The following is an 18,598-nucleotide window of genomic DNA, read 5'->3' on the forward strand; positions in this document are numbered from 1 at the left end:
AAGCATCGTTGTTTTTTAAATTATTTTATCTATTAGTGACACAAAAAACCTTTCTGACCCTCCTAGAAATCTAATAGTAGTATTGCTAGTGACAGCCATGACTGAGCACATTTCATTGTGAACTTTTGGGTTGTATTCCTGTGCTAAAAGCTCAGTTTGGTGTCTTTCTAGTCTTAATGCCTTCACACTGTCATTAACTCATACCTTAAGGCATAATACATAATGATGGAGGCCCACAGCTAATGAAGATTGGATGTGAATCTGTATGAGTCTGCTCCAGCTGCCATAATAAAGTACCACAGACTGGGTGCCTTCAACCACAGGCATTTATTTTCTCACAGTTTTGGAGGCTAGAAGTCCAAGATCAATGTGGGTGTTGGAAGGGTCGATTCCTCCTCAGGGCTGTGAGGGAAGAATCTGTTCTAGATCTCTCTTCTTGGCTAGTAAATGGCCATCTTCTCCCCAGTCTTCACGTCGCCTTCCCCCTATACATATTTCTATGTCCAAATTTCCTCTTTTTATAAGCACACCAGACATATTGAATAGGGCCCACCCCCAGTGACCTCATTTTAACTTAATTACCTCTGTAAAGATCCTATCTCCAAATGCGGTTACATTCTGAGGTATTAGGAGTTAGGATTTCAACATATGAACTGGGACATAGAAAGATGCTGAGGGACACAACTCAGCCCATATCAGAATCTGTATTTCAAATAGTTTTGTTCACAATTTTGAAGTTATGGGTCAGCTTCATGTCAGAAGGGAACAGCTCTGTCATTGGCCTTGAATTATTACCTAATTCTACCTTTATTACAAGGTTTCACAACATAAATCTTTTAAGATCCTTGTTCCCTTAATCAAGCTCACAGAAACTGCAAAACATCACAAGATTCTGGGGGGGAAAAAAAACCTAATGAAGGGTACCCATGCTATGTGACCTCACGCCACCCTCACCATCCAACATCCAGACCAGTTAAAGTCACTATTAATTTCTTTATTGCCTAGAGTAGAACTCCCATTCATTCTTTTTACTATGTTATATAAATCCCTGGGTCCTTAATATCTTCTCTGCTGTGCCAATGCATTGTCCTCTAGGTACAATCACTCTCCAGGGGGAGACCTCTGAACTAGACCACACTTTGGAGGAACAACCCACACATTTTCAAACTCAGACTAACAAAGTTATTGGTAAGAAGGGCCTCTAGGTACAAAGTAGGCTGTAAAATCACGTTTCAGTCAGAAGGGACCACCGGATTTATGACTCTTACTTGTTTTTCTCATCGTCTCAGATATACAGGTATTCCAGGTCCCTGGCAGTGGACTGAGAGTAACACAGCAGCACCGCGCCAGCTCTGTGCATGATGCTGTTCCATCCACACAGTGAGAAACAGTTGTTGAAAATGTCATGCAGAAGATATCAACACCGCCTGAGTCACGGTCTGATTGAATTTGTAGAATGATGTAGTAGGAACTGTGTCCACCACGAAAGTCACGAGGCAATAGTGACAAGAGTTGAGCATGAAAGATGCCAAATGTTCTGTCCAATTCAATGAGGCAAACAGACAGGTGAACAAACTTGGTGCTGCAGGCATCGACCTCAGTGGAGGGAAGGGCAATGGTGCCTGATTCCTGCAGAGCTGCAGGAGTGAAAATCTATTGTTTATGGAGAATGTGGCTGAGGATTTCTAGCAGCGGGGGCCTGAGTGGGCCATCAAAAGAGCTACAAGGTAGAGGCCAAATAATATATTCAGAGGAAATCCACGGCCTGCCAAAGGGAAGGGAGCCCTCTCCAGGAGAGCAAGAGGAAACGCTGTGTCAAGGTGCCCCTGGAGTTCTCAGAGCTGGTCATGCAGCCCGAATGCAAAAACAGCAGGAAAGGCCAATAAATGGAGGTTGTGTTTGATGTTTTTCATCCTCAAAGTACATTCTAAACTAGCACAAGGTAATTACTTTCTACCATTCTGGGTAGCAAGGAAATAGCATGGGTGGGCATTCCAACGGTATCTAATCAGGATACAACAAAAGCAGAACAAGGCTGGAACGTCGGTTCTCTGGGACTAAGTGATGCTGACCTCATCTGGGCCCCACCTCACTGACCTAATTCCCAAGCACACCATGCTGCCTTGTGTTTTTATAATTTTTATTAATAGTCAAAGCATAAGCTTATGTCTCTGCAAAACTTGAAACATCTCTCAAGGCACTTCGATTGCTGCCTCTCTTGCATAGCACATATTTCCATGACTATACACATCTTAGTACAGCAGGATTTTTTTTAATGGCAGCCTCCCTCACTGGACTATGAATTCATTAAGATCAGGAACCATGTCTAATTTTTGTATTTCCAGCACCAGCGCAGACCTTGAAACTTCCTAGGAAGTTTGGGGGACGTAATGCATAGCAACCTGGTCTGCTGTTGAAAATGCTTCCAAGTAAAATGTTGCTATACACATGGCCTGTGTAGAACACCCCTCACAATAAGCCTGGGGATTCATTACCAATGTTCTCATTTTAAAGATAATAAAAGTGTTCTCAAAGGAGATAAGTGGCTTGCCTGAGGTGACAATAGAAGTAGGACCTCCACCCAGAGTTTCTGATGCAGTTCTCATCCAACAATACAACTTAGTACTGGCCTTAGGTGTAGGCCTGAAATGTCCAGAGCAGGCCCAAATGGTGTTAGGACTCATTCTGAGAGAAATCATGTGTGGGGGAATGAATTCTCACTGAGACTTCTGACTCGCAGAGTGGGCATTGCGTTACATCCGCTGATGACTGCCACGTTCACCTTGAGTTTACTCCAGAAACTGTAAAAAGAATAGGCATGAGCCCCAGCCTGCTCATTCCAAAGATCATTCCTACACAGTGGCCTAAGGATACTGGACAGATCTCCAGGGATGAGGGTCTTGAGAGACTTCAAGGAGAGAGACTTTGGAGACAGATGGACTGAGATGAGATCCTGGTTCCTCTCTCACTGCCTGTGTGGTGCTGGGCAAACTCCTGAACCCATTAGATCCCAGGGCCCCACCTATGAAGCCAGGTTGATGCCCTACCTCATAGAGTTTTTTGTGAGAATGAAATGAGGTAAAACTTAGGTGGGAACGCGACCAGCGTTTCTTCACTTGGAATCTTGGGACCTCTGAAGCTCTTCAGATCTTTCCCAAATCCAAAATGCCTATCAGAATGTAATTCCGTGTTTTCATCTTGATGGAAATCTAAAGATAAATATTAATGCAAACATAGCCCGTGTCATCCGGATGAATATGAGTTTCCAAAAAAAAAAAAAAAGAAAGAAAAAGGCTCTGTGCTTGCATTTGCCAAGGACACAGGGTGTTACCACATATTGTGCAAGACTTTTGTAGCAACTTGAAAAGAGTGATGGGAGACTGAGTCACTACATGGCGCAGGAGTGTTGGAAAGCAAAGCATCCAAGTACCTCAGCTGTGGCAGTCAAGTGCTCTGTTTATGTTGCCAATACAGAAACAATAAGCATTCTTTTACTAAAGGATACTTTCTTCCTCAGTGTGGAGAGTATACATTCTCAACTGGCCAACATGCTAGCAGTTTAACATGACTTTATTGTCAAAATAGCAAAATAATAATAACGGAAATTACTACAATTTAAATAATGTCTGGCAATGATTAAACAGCAAGTAGTCATAAGTAAAACAGTTATGCCAACATATTTTGATATTAATCCACCCAGCTTTGGCAGTTTGAGTTCAACCAGTATCTGCTCTTCAAGGTTATTAATTTGAAATTATCAGGCATTCTTTTGTCTATATTTAATTTGTAAGGTTTTTTTTGTTTTGTTTTCATGATTGTATAACACACATGTTTGTATATGTGGTTTTATATTCTTACCTCCCTAAGGATTTATATAATAAAAAGTGTTAGGAAGTATTGCTGGAAATCTGCAAGAATGCATTTCCTTTCAAAGGAATCTGTATATGCCCTGATTATTCAAGTCAGACATTGAATCAGACAGCTCTTCCAGGTCTAAAATCTTCTGATCAGAAAGCTAATGACTGCAGGGTGCAGGTGGGCGGGAGAGGAACCGTGGGGGACCTCAGATCATTATAAGACTTTTCTTTATAATTACTATATGACTTTTCTCTCTACTTTCCTACAAGGAGAAAGAAAAGAAGCAGAGACATTCTTGATGATCAAAAATGGAATGCTATCATGCAAATTCAAAGCTATAAAAGGAAGCCTCTCACACTTGGCATGGCTGTATCTCATCACTCCAGAACCAGTAAATAGGGAAAGAGCTAGTAGTTACTGCTTAGTCAAATAAGAACAGTTTTGTCTGTGGAGCATTCATCACAAAACTCCTCTTACTATTTGTGAACGACAGAGTCCACACATCTGAGCATCTTAACGTAGCAACTTTGTTGCAGGAAACCAGCCAAAAGTGCTTCTAGGTGACCCATATCAGCTCCTGTTTTCTCTAAGCCTAAACAATCACAAAGGCATTTATTTTAAAAGTTCCAGGGACGATGGGGAGGAAGTGATTTTCTAAATGTGTAGTTTTATTCTGAGGTTGGCATCCTTTGCCTCTGCCAGTGAGCGTCATGTCTTGCTTGCATTGAAACTCCCTGCTTTGGTGATTGTACAACTCCAGAGGGGCCAGAGGTGACAATCATTGTGGGGCAGGGTCTCCACTTCTATAACCATATGCTGTGTTAAAATGTCACCTATTCATGTAACAATGGGTTTCCAAATTGTGGGGTCAGAACCAAAATGCCATCAGTGGACAGTTAGACACCTAAAGGTATAAGTCACCTGGACGTTCACAGTACCTTGGGCTAGCCGAGTGTCCTGCTGGTACTGATGAAGGCTAGCTGGAAGGCAGGCAGGCAGGGACAAGTCCCCCGCCCCCCCCCCCCCCCACCATAAGAGGAAACCACCCTTAAAAGGATTTTACACCACTTGGAAGGAGCCCTCCACCCTTTCCCACGTGATAGGTAGATGACAAAAACCTGATTGGGTGGCAGGCTCAGGGAGAGTTAATCTAATTAAAACAGCCCTCCAACAAGCCCATATAAACCCCTAGCTCCAAACACCAAATTGGCAACCCTCTCAGGTCCCCTCCCTCTTTGGGAGCTTGGTACTATTGCTTAGTGACCTTTGCTCTTCTGCCCACCACTCTTCATCTGGTCTACCTCTTCATTCTTTGAAGTGGGCGTGGCCAAGAGCCTCAGGCACTGAAGGAGAAGGAAATCCTGTAACAGTACATTACTGCGCACGCACGCTCTCTTCCTCCCTTAGGTTATAGCATGAAAGGATCTTCTCAGGGAGTCAGGTAACATGGACCAGATACTTTTTGCATCTAAGCCCCAAACAGTAAATACACAGGATGCCCACAGATGCTTGGTGGGAGAGCTTGGCCCAGGAACCACCCCAGTGACTCACGACAGCAATCTGCGTCTCTTTCTCAAACACTTGAACTCAAGGTTTAGGATGAGAGTCAGTTGGATTGATTTATCTAGGAGCACGAAGACCCACAAAGGTGATAATGATGGTGTTTAGTGTTTGAGCAGTTATAAATCTATAGGGTAGGTACAATTAGTGTCCCCACCTTTCAGACAAGAAAATTGAGGCCAAGAGAAGTTAGATGAAGCACCCAAGGTCACACAGATAATGAGCCAGAATGCTAACTCCAGCAGCCTTATTCCAGGTCTCCAGTTAAGCCACTTGGCTGCAGGCAGAGGCAGGGAGAATCACTGAGTCACGATAACAGTAAGGCACTAGAGGAAGAAACCGCGAACTCCTGCAGCTGGGCGAACACTGAGTCAGCATAGGCAGCCACTCCAGATCCTGAATCACACACCATGCTCCAGCCCTTCATTGCTTTGGATATAACCTGGGGACCTCGCCTCTCCAAAGCCTAACACCAAAGTAAATGCGAAACTATTACCTAGTGGTGGTTCTCAAACTATAGTTACATCAGAGCCACCTGGAGGGCTTTTTAAGCCACATTGCTGGACTCCACCCTCTGAGTTACTGATTGCAGGACTGGGATTGGACCCAAGAATTAGCATATCTAAAAATTCCCTGGTGATGCTGATACTGCAGATCTAGGGACCATACCTTGAGAACCACTGATCTAGAGCCTCGCTCCCCAAAAATGTGGAGAGCAGCAGAAGCTGCTAGAAAGGAGACTCTCAGCAACCACACAGCCCTACCGCATCAGAATCTGCATTCTAACAAGAACCCAGGTGCTTTCTGTGCTCAGTGAAATTAGACAAGCATTGCTGGAGTTCCCAACGGGCCACATGTCCTCAGAAGTACCCTGCAGCTTTCAAGACACCCTGATACCCAGTCCACACCCAGAGATGCTGATTTCAGTACCTGGCCCCTTCCCCAGAGATGCTAATTTAACAGGTTGTGCTTGGGCCACCCCCCTCTGGGATTCTAATGAGCAGCCAAGGTTATGAACCATTGATCCAGAGGTGCTGACTTTGGCCAACCCATGGGCATTTTCTCTTGCCCACAACTCGTTTACAAAGTATGTGCTTCTAGAAGGAAAAAGAGCTCTCGCTATGATAGTTATTAAACTGACAGAAGAGGAGAAAAAGTGGAAATATCTTAATGTCTTAAAATCTGCATCGTGGTTAAGACAGTTACAAGTCTCAGATTATCGAGGACTGACGAATAAAATGAGACCAACAAAATAAAATCATTTCTAACCCCAGCAAATGCTACTGCAGCACTGGCCTGGTAATCCAGGAAGAAGAAAACATACTCTTCCCAGACAGTATGTGTTCTCAAGAGGAAGTACTTCATTACTGTCACTTTTCCCTTTAAAGTATTTTTTTCTCCTCTACCATTTTTGGTTTACGTTTGATTTGGTGAGATGTGCGACTTTTGATAAATTATTCCAATTCTCTGGACCTCAAGGTTTTCAACTGAAAGTTGAGACTGGTCCTTAACTTACAGCGTGTGAACACTGAGTTGGGTTCCATATGACATGCCCAGCGCCCGCCTGGCCATACACTGAAAGCACAAAAAATAGTCTACCTGGAAAACTCCCCAATTAGGACTTCAATGATTAGGTAGCTCATGTTCTATAATACCCTCCTGAGCACCTGCTAATCTCCCTTTAAGGAGAGTGGGTCCAGCTTTCGACGGGAAGCCACAGATACTGCAGCCAGCAAGGTTAGGGGCTGGTTGGCAGGTGCTGGGAAGCGAAGCACTGAAACCGTGAAGCTGAAAGGTTTCCTGCAGCTTCCATAGCTTGTAAGGATGGGCAACAGGCAGTTATCTAAATCTTGCTCTAGTCAGAGGATCCAGGATGTGAACCCACTCAGAAAGGGTGGGGTGCAGCATTTCAAGGATTGCTTTATCACTGGGAGAGAGGGGTGGGTGGTGAGAAGGCGAATACTTGTACAAAATCTCTTGAGGGATCATTTGGAATAGGAAATAGAGAGGGGAGAGGGCTTGCAGTGAGAAGTGCAACCCCTCTTCCAGCTGGCCCCCTCCCAGCCTCTCCCTTAGATTCTTCCCGAGCTCTTGGATAGGTGGTATTTAAGAAGGCGTCTCTTCTAAGAGAAGTTTTGTAATGCCTCCGGGGCATTTTCCAACTTGGAGTCCATATACTTTGTATACTGATGCGATACTGCGGTAAGTAATTCGCTGTGTGCAACTAGTTAATTAAGAGACTGCAGAACCTTGGCCTCAGGCATTAAACAAGTCTGGCCGATATGTTGGAGATTGGCAAATAAGAGGATTGACAGGACACAAGGGGATAATATGTCACTCACTTAGGAATTTGTTTTTCCAAGGGGTAAGATGGACCTAGACTGGAGGAAGTCAGATGGGTGGGCTCTTCTCGAGGCCTAATTATTGTCAGGAAAGCAGAGATTTCCAACTCTTAGGTTTCATTCCGTTTTCTCTTCCTATCACCCCAATACCCAGTTCACTGGCATCAAGGAGGGCATCAGATGGAGAGAGAAGCTTGGAAGTGCCACCTGGCAGGGTCACAACTAGCAGAGAGCTCGTGTGACTTTTCAAAAAGTCTCCCTCAGGCCAGGCACAGCTGTTATCCTTGCTCCCACGTCCAGCTGGGCAGCGGGACCCGAACTGGATTCCAGCCACACTTGCCCTCTGGGAATGAATGCACAACCTGTGCAACCACAGGCAGCGCCCTGACCTACCACCCCCAGTGCAGATGAATGGAAGACTGGACTTGGAGAGGAAGGCCTCCTGGAGAAGGGACAGATCATCCCTCCCCAGCCTTGAAAGGAAGGAACATTCCCAAGCACGAGGTTGTGTCTGCTAATTGCCCAAAGTGCAAGATGCACGGTGGCTTGAATGGGAAGAAGTTTCCTCACACCCAGAAATTCCCCACCAAGAGACACTTGTTTCTCTCCAAGCTAAGAATCACCTGCCGGTGGGGTGGGGGTGGGGGATGAAAAGAGGAAATATTACCCGAATCTGGAAGAGTGTCATACATGCCCACATGGAGACTGTGATGTGTGACCCCCATACCGCCGCCCCAGGCCTATGGACTCCCCCAGCCCCTCCCCTCGCTAGCTTTCAGTTCCTATGTAACAAGAAAACAGTGGAAGAATATATAAATGTGAAGAGGATCAAAGCAGAAAAATGTCTGGAAATTATAGTGAGCCCTCCGTGTCAACACACCGGAACGTGTCAGGGGTGTCTCTCTGACCCAGCAGCTTCTGCTACTCCATGTCGTGCCTTCTTCGGAGCGTGTTCCACTGACTGCCTGCAGAAGAATCACTCGGGGCACATGTCAAAAATATCTCCCCGCCCTCCTCAATCAGAATTATTGGGAGCCCAGCTGGAAATCTGCAGTTTTTAACAAGATCCCCAGGTGAGGGATCCCTGGGTGGCGCAGCGGTTTGGCGCCTGCCTTTGGCCCAGGGCGCGATCCTGGAGACCCGGGATCGAATCCCACGTCGGGCTCCCGGTGCATGGAGCCTGCTTCTCCCTCTGCCTGTGTCTCTGCCTCTCTCTCTCTCTCTCTCTCTCTGTGACTATCAAAAATAAATAAAAATTAAAAAAAAAAAAAAAGATCCCCAGGTGACTTTTCTGTATTCTAAAGTTTGTGAAAGACTAATCTGCTGGACGGTCGCTTATATAGTGAGTATTTATTCATCTAATTTGTCTGCTCATGATTTATTTCACATTTGGGGAGTGGAGAGTGAGTCCCCGATGTCATTTACACAGACGTCTAGTAGCCTAACCTAGCATAATACATAGTTCTGGCTGGCTGTGAGCGTAGAACAGCAATCAGGCTTCGGATGGCTGGAGATAACCAACCGAACTTCTAAGGCATGCGGCAGCCCGTCCTGATGCTGCCCTAGAGGCAGCCGAATGTCAAGCACATGCCTTATCGTCCATGTGTAGCCACAGCCATTTCGTTTCCAGCTCCTGAGATGGTGCTGAGAAGGCGCAGTTGTTGCAAAGAAGAGGGAGCTGAAGGGGGAACAAAGGAGTTGGCAGTCCACTTTCTGGCTACTTTCAGACCTCCTTCTGGTGCTCAGAGGGGCCGCACAAAGTCACAAGAGCCTCGGGTCATGCCAGGAAGAACACCTCACAGTAAAGGAGCCAGGGTGGGGGCGCCTGGGAGGCTCAGTCAGTTAAGCATCTGCTTCGGGTTGGGTCATGATCTCAGCAGAGAGCCTGCTTCTTCCTCTTCCTCTGCTGCTCCCCTGCCTTGTGCTCTCTCCCTCGTTCTCTCTCTCAAATAAATAAATGAATAAAAATTTTTAAAAAGTAAAAAAAAGTATCCAGGATGTACTGGCTTCCTATTGCTGCTGTAATAAATTACTACAAACTTGATTTTCTCCCTCTCTTCCTTTTAACCCCTACTTTTTTTTTCAAAGATAAAGGAAATCGGGATCCCTGGGTGGCGCAGCGGTTTGGCGCCTGCCTTTGACCCAGGGCACGATCCTGGAGACCCAGGATCGAATCCCACATCGGGCTCCCGGTGCATGGAGCCTGCTTCTCCCTCTGCCTGTGTCTCTGTGCCTCTCTCTCTCTCTCTGTGACTATCATAAATAAATAAAAATTAAAAAAAAAAGATAAAGGAAATCAACTGTACGTACAATTGGGAGAAAATTAACCTCCTTGTCATTATTTTCTGAGTTTAATTTCATATACATACTACTTGCCAGTGACAACTCCTCAGGGGCATTGCCTTTTATGCATCTTTGAGAAACCTCCCAAAAGTTTTGCACGCATTTTAGCACCTACTATAAAGAATCTTACAGTGTCATGAACCCACCAAGCACTAAAATGTAAATTGAGGAGAAGAGAAAGTAGTTAAAAAATAGCTTCGGGGAGAAACAGGAGGTCATTCTAAGGTTCAGAGTCAAGGGAACTGCTGGGGCTGGTGGTAATAATGCCACCAGGAGCTGGGGCTGGAGTATACTGGTAGGTAGGAGAAATTAAATGCCTTCTCTGCCAGCTGCAGTTCTGCCTGGAGCGGTTTTTTTGGCTTCCCTAAGTGGAGCAGATTTTAGCATGTGTCTGTATTTCTGTGGTAGGTGCTGGTACAGAATCACTCATGACCTCAAGTCGCTGTCCTCTGCCTCCAGCTCAGAAAAATAATTGCCTACCACTGACTGTTCCTCACTTTTATTTTATGAAGTTATTTTAAATTGTAACAGTAATAACTGTTCCATAGATTGTCCCAAAATTCAAACCACAAAGAAAAGTGTGACAAGTGAGCATCACCTCATCCACCCTGTCCTGTTCCACCTTCTCTCCTCTACCCACTATGTGGTGTGTATCCTTCCTGGCCTTTCTCCACGAACAAGTGCATATCCTTTTTTGTTGTTCTCATTAGTTTGCTTTTGCCCTCCTTATATCCTGGATACCCTGCCCTGTAAGCATATGTATATTCAGCCACATTTTTAAATGGCTTCATCATACTCCTTAGGAACAGATGCACTGTAATTTAACTTTTAATGGATGAATATTTACTTGGTTTCAGGTTTTAATTTTTTTTCTAAGATTTTATTTATTTGAGAGAGAGAGAGAGGATGATTGGTGGAGAGGAGCAGAAGGAGAGAGAGAAAAGAGAAGCAGGCTCCCTGCTGAGCAGGGAGCCCAACGTGGGGCTCCAACCCAAGATCCTGGGATCATGACCTGAGCTAAAGGCAGATGCTTAACTGACTGAGCTACCCAGGCACCCCTGTTTTTAATTTTTAAACAGTTCTGGAATAAATGCCATTGTACGCATATCCTTGCATATTTACATGGTTATTTCTATAAGGTGAAATTTCTGGGTAAATTTTTTTTTAAATTTTTATTTATTTATGATAGTCACACACAGAGAGAGAGAGAGAGAGAGAGAGAGAGGCAGAGACACAGGCAGAGGGAGAAGCAGGCCCCATGCACCGGGAGCCCGACGTGGGATTCGATCCCGGGTCTCCAGGATCGCGCCCTGGGCCAAAGGCAGGCGCCAAACCGCTGCGCCACCCAGGGATCCCTCTGGGTAAATTTTAATAGGTGCTGCCAGCTTCCATGCCTATAACAGCAAACTGGAGTCCCATTTTGTCTATACTTCCAAAGACACTGGATATTAAAACATTGATAATTTATCTCTGTCTGATGGCATGAAAATAGTATCTAAAGGTGCTTTTGATTTGCTTTTTACCTGGTCAGTTACAAAATTGAGCATCATCTCATATTTTACCATAACATTTCCTTTATAGGCTATTAGGGTCCTGAGGATTCTTTGGAAAATGGCTATGGGCACCAACAGACAGCACAAGGTTGTCTGGAATTAATCTGGAAAGTTGTAAGCTAAGCTTATGGGAAGGTGGGGCAGTCACCTTCCGATTCCTGATTAGGAATCTAATCTATTCTATCAGGAATCTGATTAGATTAGCCTATCTACCATCAGGCTTCCTCCTCTCTCCATGAACTGACAAAGAGGCTTGTGGAGAACACATCGGTCATTCTTATCCTGCAAGCCGTCAAGTTTGGGTAATATCTAAAAACTTCTCTAATACTCACCTTCTGGAAGTAAAATGGGCAGTAACCTCAGAAAATCCCCAAAATGGCAGGAAAGAAAGAATATGGATTTTAGAGTCAGTCAGAACTATATCCTCCACTTAATAATTCATGATCTTGGATCAAATCATTAAACCTTTCTGTGAAGAGTGCTCCCAGGCTTGCTGCGAAAATTAAATCGAGTATATGGAATATTAAATGCTCAGTGAATGTGAGAATTCCTTACCTGTGCTCATTTCTTCTGTGTAGGCCTCTTGAATGCCTGGTGTCTCTCTTCCCCCAGGGCACCAAAGTCAGCTGGCAGTCTTGCCCTCTGCTTCAGTCATGGACTGGGGTTTTCTTCTTACTCTCTATCTGGCCACTTGATTATTCTGAAGGCTGGGTTTTGTCCTGGCTCTTCTTCCTAATATTTCAAGAGATTTTCTTAAAGAACACTGCTCTTCCTCATTGTCCCATCATCTCATCCCTAGAGTTTAAAAGCTTCATCCCCTTCCTCTGGATTTCAAAGCCTGCTTGACCCTAGACCAGAATTGCCTCTCCCAAGCTTGGATTTGGATTTGTCCTATTATGTACCCTCTCCCCCTCATAATTCAGTCCCCATTTATATGCCTGTGTCCCCACTCTCCAATCTCAGCTCTTGCTCCCACTGTACCAGACTGTTCCTTTGCTTGAGCAGTAAAACACCACAAGGGAGTTGAACAGACCCCTAGGAGCCCATGCTGATGGCTTATCCAGGTTCTAGGAAATGACGCTAGAGAGAAGGAAGTAAAGTTGTTCCAAGAGATGGGCATGTCTCTCCTTCCTACTTCTCTTTCTCACCAACCGGCTTTTATGCAGCAAGAAGCTCTGCCTTCTCTGGAACTAGAACAATTGATCAATCTATAGGGATAAATCTCTGACAAAGCTAAGTGGATAACATAGCACACAATATCCCATTCTGGAAGCAATGCAGAGGAGTGGAAAACACAACAACAACAACAAAAAAAAACATAACTAACACTTCACAGGTTTGAGATCAAGCAAAAACTTAAAGAACTAATCAAAGCTTTCATTTTTTACAATTGCACCTGGTTTTGCTTTTTTTTTTTATCAAGTTATATCTAGGTATTTTTGTGAATCATGAACGTCTGATTGCCCAGACAGCAGAGAGATGATGTTGAACATTCTGCTTTTATTTGCAGATCTTCTGTGGGGATTTGCTACTTAGTTTTATTATTTAGACCATCAGTATGTGTATGTATTAAATAATTGTATTAATAAGGAATGAAAAATTTTATATATTTTACACCGTTGCTGCCTGTACTAGTAAAGATATTAGTTCAGCTTGTGAAAAGAGGCCATGTCACAATGACTGAAGATAAGATAGAAGGTTCTTTCTCTTTTTTAAAAAAATATTTCATTTATTTATTTGAGAGAGACAAATATTAGTATATTAATATTAGTAGATGAGCAGGGGGCAGGTGGAAGGGGGCAGGGGGCAGAGAGAGAGGGAGAAGCAAACTCTCCGTTGAGCAGAGACCAACATGGGGCTCAATCCCAGGACTCTGGGGTCATGACCTGAGTCAAAGCAGATGCTTAACCAACTGAGGCACCCAGGTGCTCCAGAAGGTTCTTTCTCTTGTTAAAGTTCCATCTGATAGGTTCAGCAGGGAGAAGCTCTATCCACATGATCATCTAGGGACCAAGGCTCCTTTGATCTTATTGTTTTGTTATTAGATTGTTGCTCTTGTCCTCATGGTCAAAACCAGCTCATCCACTACTGCATCCATACATTGGCCTTTGGAAAGGAAAAAGAGGACACGGAGGACAAACAGCTTTCTTTTAGGAAGATGATCTGGAACTGGCATACATCATTTTTGCTCACATGCCTTTGGCCAGAGCTTGCTTGTGTGGCCACACCTTGCCAAGGGAAATTGGGAAATGTAATTTAATTATAAATAGAACTGTAATTAACATCTAGTATATTAATCTTTGCTTGCTTTTCTGGTAATTTCCTTGAGACTTATTCCCACAGGTAGGATTGTCTTACTTAAAAGATGTACCAATTAACTGTCTTCTCAGCAGCAAATGAGAGGGTCAAATGTATGCCACAATCACTAGTAATAATTTGATATTTTTTTAATCTTTGCAAATTTGATTGATTGAAAATGGAATCTAATTGCAATATTAAATTTCATTCCTTTCGTTATTGGTGTGTTTATTTCATTACTTGTGAATTTTAACAAATTCCAAATATCTATCAACTACTGGTATTTCTTCTCCTAAGAATTTCTCTTTGCTCATGTTGTCTCAGGTTATCTTTTCATCTGTAAAACAGGATAATAGTAGTATCTGCATAACATTTGTTTCTTCTGGACAAGTCCTGCAGCGTTGGATTGGTTTCAGGAGCTTCATTCTTTCTGCCTCACCTTCCCATTTTATTTTGTTCACAACACCGATGACTATCAAAAATCATACTCTTCAATAGTTTATGTATTTTTTTAAGATTTTATTTATTTATTTATTCATGAGGACACACACACAGAGGCAGAGACACAGACACAGGTAGAGGGAGAAGCAGGCTCCATGCAGGGAGCCCAAGATGGAACTCGATCCTGGGTCTCCAGGATCCGGCCCTGGGCTGAAGGCAGCGCTAAACCGCTAAGCCACCCGGGCTGCCCAATAGTTTACTTATTTTTGTCCCTCTCCCTTCACCTACTCCCCAATCTTTCCTTGTAGAACCAGACCCCAGTTTCTCTTTATCACGAGTATTTCTCTGCCACAAAAACAGCATCTGGCATAAATAGTAGATACTCAATAAATACTTGCTGGATAAATACATAAGCCTCCTTCTCTCTCTACCAGAGCCTTTTGACTATGTTAAATCCTTAGGCACAGTCTACAATTACCTCTTTTTCAAAGACAAGTAAGACACAGAGCCCCCGCATATACCCTCCTGCATCCATACACACTCACTCATGCTTCCAGCTCTTGTTTCTGCCTCAACATGTCATGTTTACAGTCCCAACACACTGTGCCACCAATTACACCCTAACATTTCACTGCACTGTATGACACATCTGGTATGGTTTCTATCTAGTCTCTAATCAGGAATGAAAAGAGAAGAAAGAAAAGAGGAGGAGAGCCCTGATCTGGCTGCCTAAAAAATACTGTCCTCATGTGGAAAGGAATGTGGTTGCCTGAGTTTCTGGTTGGAACGCCTGGACTAGGAGCAGGCTGTATGATAACAGAGAGATTTTTCCTATTTTCTGCCTGATGACGTGTGCTTTTCCAAGGCAGGGGTTGGAGCAAATAGAGTCCATGACTGTGCTTTTCAATCTAACACCACTGATGTGGCAGTTAGTGAAAATCCTCCCAGAGTCCTGCATAGTATCTTCCTGTATCCCACTTATGAGGAATATACAATTTTTTGTAAAGTACTTATACATTTTCAAAGGGACTTTCATGAAATGTTAGGGGAGGACAGATAAGGTACTTCTAGCATACCTCTATCTCCATATTAAACTGAAATTCTGGCTAATGTTAAATTTTAAATTTATTTTCTTTAGCATGAAGTAAAAGACAGGTATTAGGAATTTTTTGGGGGGGGCATTTTGTCCTATTTTAATTTTGTTGTCTCAGAATTATTATGAGTGGCTTCAAACATATTCTAATATTTTAAAATTAATTCCACTTAATGAATGTACTATTATGATCTACGGTTAGAGTAACCATTTTTGAGATCCAATAATTAAGTAATTAAATTTCAGAATGTATTTGACAAATTAAAAAGCAGGGAGGACATATAAAATGTGTTTGGAACTTGGGCTGAATATTCTCTGATGACAATATGAGCTGTCTTTCTGAAGTGCTCAGGGAAAGCATACCCCTAGTTCTCCAGTTGCTTATTATCTCTTAACCTCTGTTACTCTTCCTGCATCCTTTGTGAATTGACTGGAAGCCCACTGTAGTAAACCTACTTCAAAAGTATATCCTGACCACCCTCAACTCCAGATCTTCCTATCTGAAAATAAGGAGAAATGTTCTCTTTCTCTTTGTTGCATTTATGACTCTACAAACTCATGAAGATACCACGTGTTTCTTTAGAGTTACGCGAGCTACACTTTTCCTGGTTTGGAGATTCACTGGTAGGAGGAGATAACCAAATCCCCTCATGTGTCCCATCATGTTACCATGTCCTAAACATCTGTTTGATGGGCTGTCAGTTGTAGCCAACATCAGCACGCCTGGAAGGGAAGTTCCTTCAGTCTAGTCTCTTCCAGATCTGGCCTGGGCTCAACATCTGGGGAACCGGAATACAGCAGCCTGAAAATAACTAGGTGGAGAAAGATATTTATGATGATAGAAAGATACTGACGTGGCAAGCTAACCAAAATATCTGCAGTCAGGGATATAATGACAAACTGTAGCTCTCTCCACGTCCTCTTGTCCTGTTATTATCTGAGAGCTGGCATCTCATTCCACTTCCATAATGTTTCCACATTAACTCCTTCACATCCTTCACAAACTGAGGGTCTCAGCTTCATGCCAGGATATTCTTAGGAAAATATTGGGAACTTGGATGTCTGTGAAACTAGAACTTACAAAACCTAACTTGTTCAGGATAGCATGAGAACAGTCAAGGGCTAGATTGGTCCCAAATAAAATCACTCTTTATTACCAGAGAAGCCTCCACAGTACACAAATACAGTTGCTTCAAAGAAACAAAATCACAAGCACTGATACACAGCACCCTCTGGCATATTAAAGATGAAATAAAATGACATACAGATATATAAAATGCTAAAGCACTTTTATGGGAAGATGTTTGAAAGTTTCCAAGGCTCTCAGTTTATAAAACCAATTTTTAGAAAGCTTGAGTATATCCACAAAAGTTTCCATACACCAGTAAGACCCAACCTGGTAACTAATGAATCTGGAGAATTCAATATAGACAGAACTCTCTTCTTTTCCCACAATATTTGAAAAGATATTACATCTTAGATGTTCCCAGATTATTCTTCAGAAGAGTTCAAAGAAATGGCTTTGATAAAAGATGGCTTTGAATGTGAGCAGATTGTCATTTCTAAGAGGGAACTTGAAACTAGGTTGAGGCAGTGATGGCAAAGAGCAAACATAGATCCAGGAGCCTGTAAGCAAGGTCAGGCTTCAAACATGGCCAGGAGCCTGCCTCATAGGTGCCTTAGAATGAGAACAAGTTGGAAATGTTAAGCTGGCTGCAGAAGCAGGGGAGCTTCCAAGTTATCCTGTAGGACTTGTAGTACCTACGTGGAGACTGATAGGACGGGTTCATTCAGAGGCGATATGGAGGGGAGATTAAAAAATTTTTCTCTTGAAGAAGCAGTTTTAGAAACCCCTAGGAGAGGACATATACTGACCTGAATTTAATTCATAATACTGACCTAACTGTGAGCAAATCATAGACTCACTGAGTTGCAATAGGCCTTAGAGGCTCAGTTATCAAAGTACCCATATCAGTGTTTCCCAAAAGCCGGCCTGTGAAATAGCTGTATCAAGATTCACCTGAGAAGACATTTTTAAGTATATAGATTCCTAGGCCATGTCATGGGGGCTTCTGACTCAATTGGTCTAGAATGAAGCCCAACATCTCAACTTTAAACAAACTCCACTGCTGGAAAAGCAACTTAGAAAGAGTGGAACAGATCAGATTGACAGAGCTCAGGACCTAGGGATCTGGCTCATCTGACACCTGGATGCAGGTCCTTAGTGGGCAACGGTTGAGTTGCCAGATAGGAAGTCACTGCAAAGGGCTCTCAGACAGAGTGTCCCAGGAAGAGGCTTGGTCATGGTGACATGTAGACAGGTAGGCCAGCAGAGGCCAGTAGTTCCATCCAAAAGTCTGAAAGAAGGAGCAGTCACAGCCATGGGTTGGCTTCAGAGAAAGATACTTAGTCCAGAAAGTTGTCAGGCCCCAAAGACATTATCCATACAGAGATACAGGAACAGAAGGACCGAAGAGGTACACAGAGGTGGGCAAATCTGAGGCTAGGTCATGAGAATAGAGTAGAAGCCCAGTCTTTAGAACTCAGCCAGAGGCAAGGGGAGTTAGAATTTGTCGAATGCCTTCCCTGTGGAAAGTATTTTTCACAACCTGGCTCATTTCCCCTTCCCATGTGTTACCCTCACAGATGCTGACTTAACTCACACCAAATAAATGAAGGGCATTTAAAAAGTGACCGTGGGCCAATTTTTATCTCTCTATGCCACAACAATACCATCTTTAAAATGGGTGGAATCATTCTCACTCATCAAAATTTGGGAAGGATAAAATACATCTGCATGGTCTGAAAGGAATTTTTTCAGTTTCTTAAAGGAAATGCTAAACTTTCGTTGTACTATTTTGCAGGAAAGTGTGTTCAAAAACCTACCAGGACTTTCTATATCTGGCTAACTTCCCTTTTAAAGCCCATTATTGGGGTGCCTGGGTGGCTCAGTCGGTTAAGCATCTTGCCTTTGGCTCAGATCATGATCTCAGAGTCCTGGGATCAAGCCCCATGTCAGGCTCCCTGCTCAATGGGGACCCTGCTGCTCCCTCCCCCTCTGCCATCCACCCCCCCACACCCTTTGTGCTCTCTGTTAAATAAAAAATAAA

The 18,598-nt window shown here is 43.5% G+C and overlaps 1 pseudogene; it reads right to left on the minus strand.

The window, feature by feature from the left end:
• Window positions 1-7,088: 7,088 nt before the first annotated feature.
• Window positions 7,089-18,598, minus strand: part of LOC129499393 (histone deacetylase 8-like) — a 49,096-nt pseudogene continuing 37,586 nt past the window's right edge.

This window comes from Nyctereutes procyonoides, unplaced genomic scaffold, assembly GCF_905146905.1.
Source record: "Nyctereutes procyonoides isolate TBG_1078 unplaced genomic scaffold, NYPRO_anot_genome, whole genome shotgun sequence".
In the NCBI taxonomy this organism is placed as follows: Eukaryota; Metazoa; Chordata; class Mammalia; order Carnivora; family Canidae; genus Nyctereutes; species Nyctereutes procyonoides.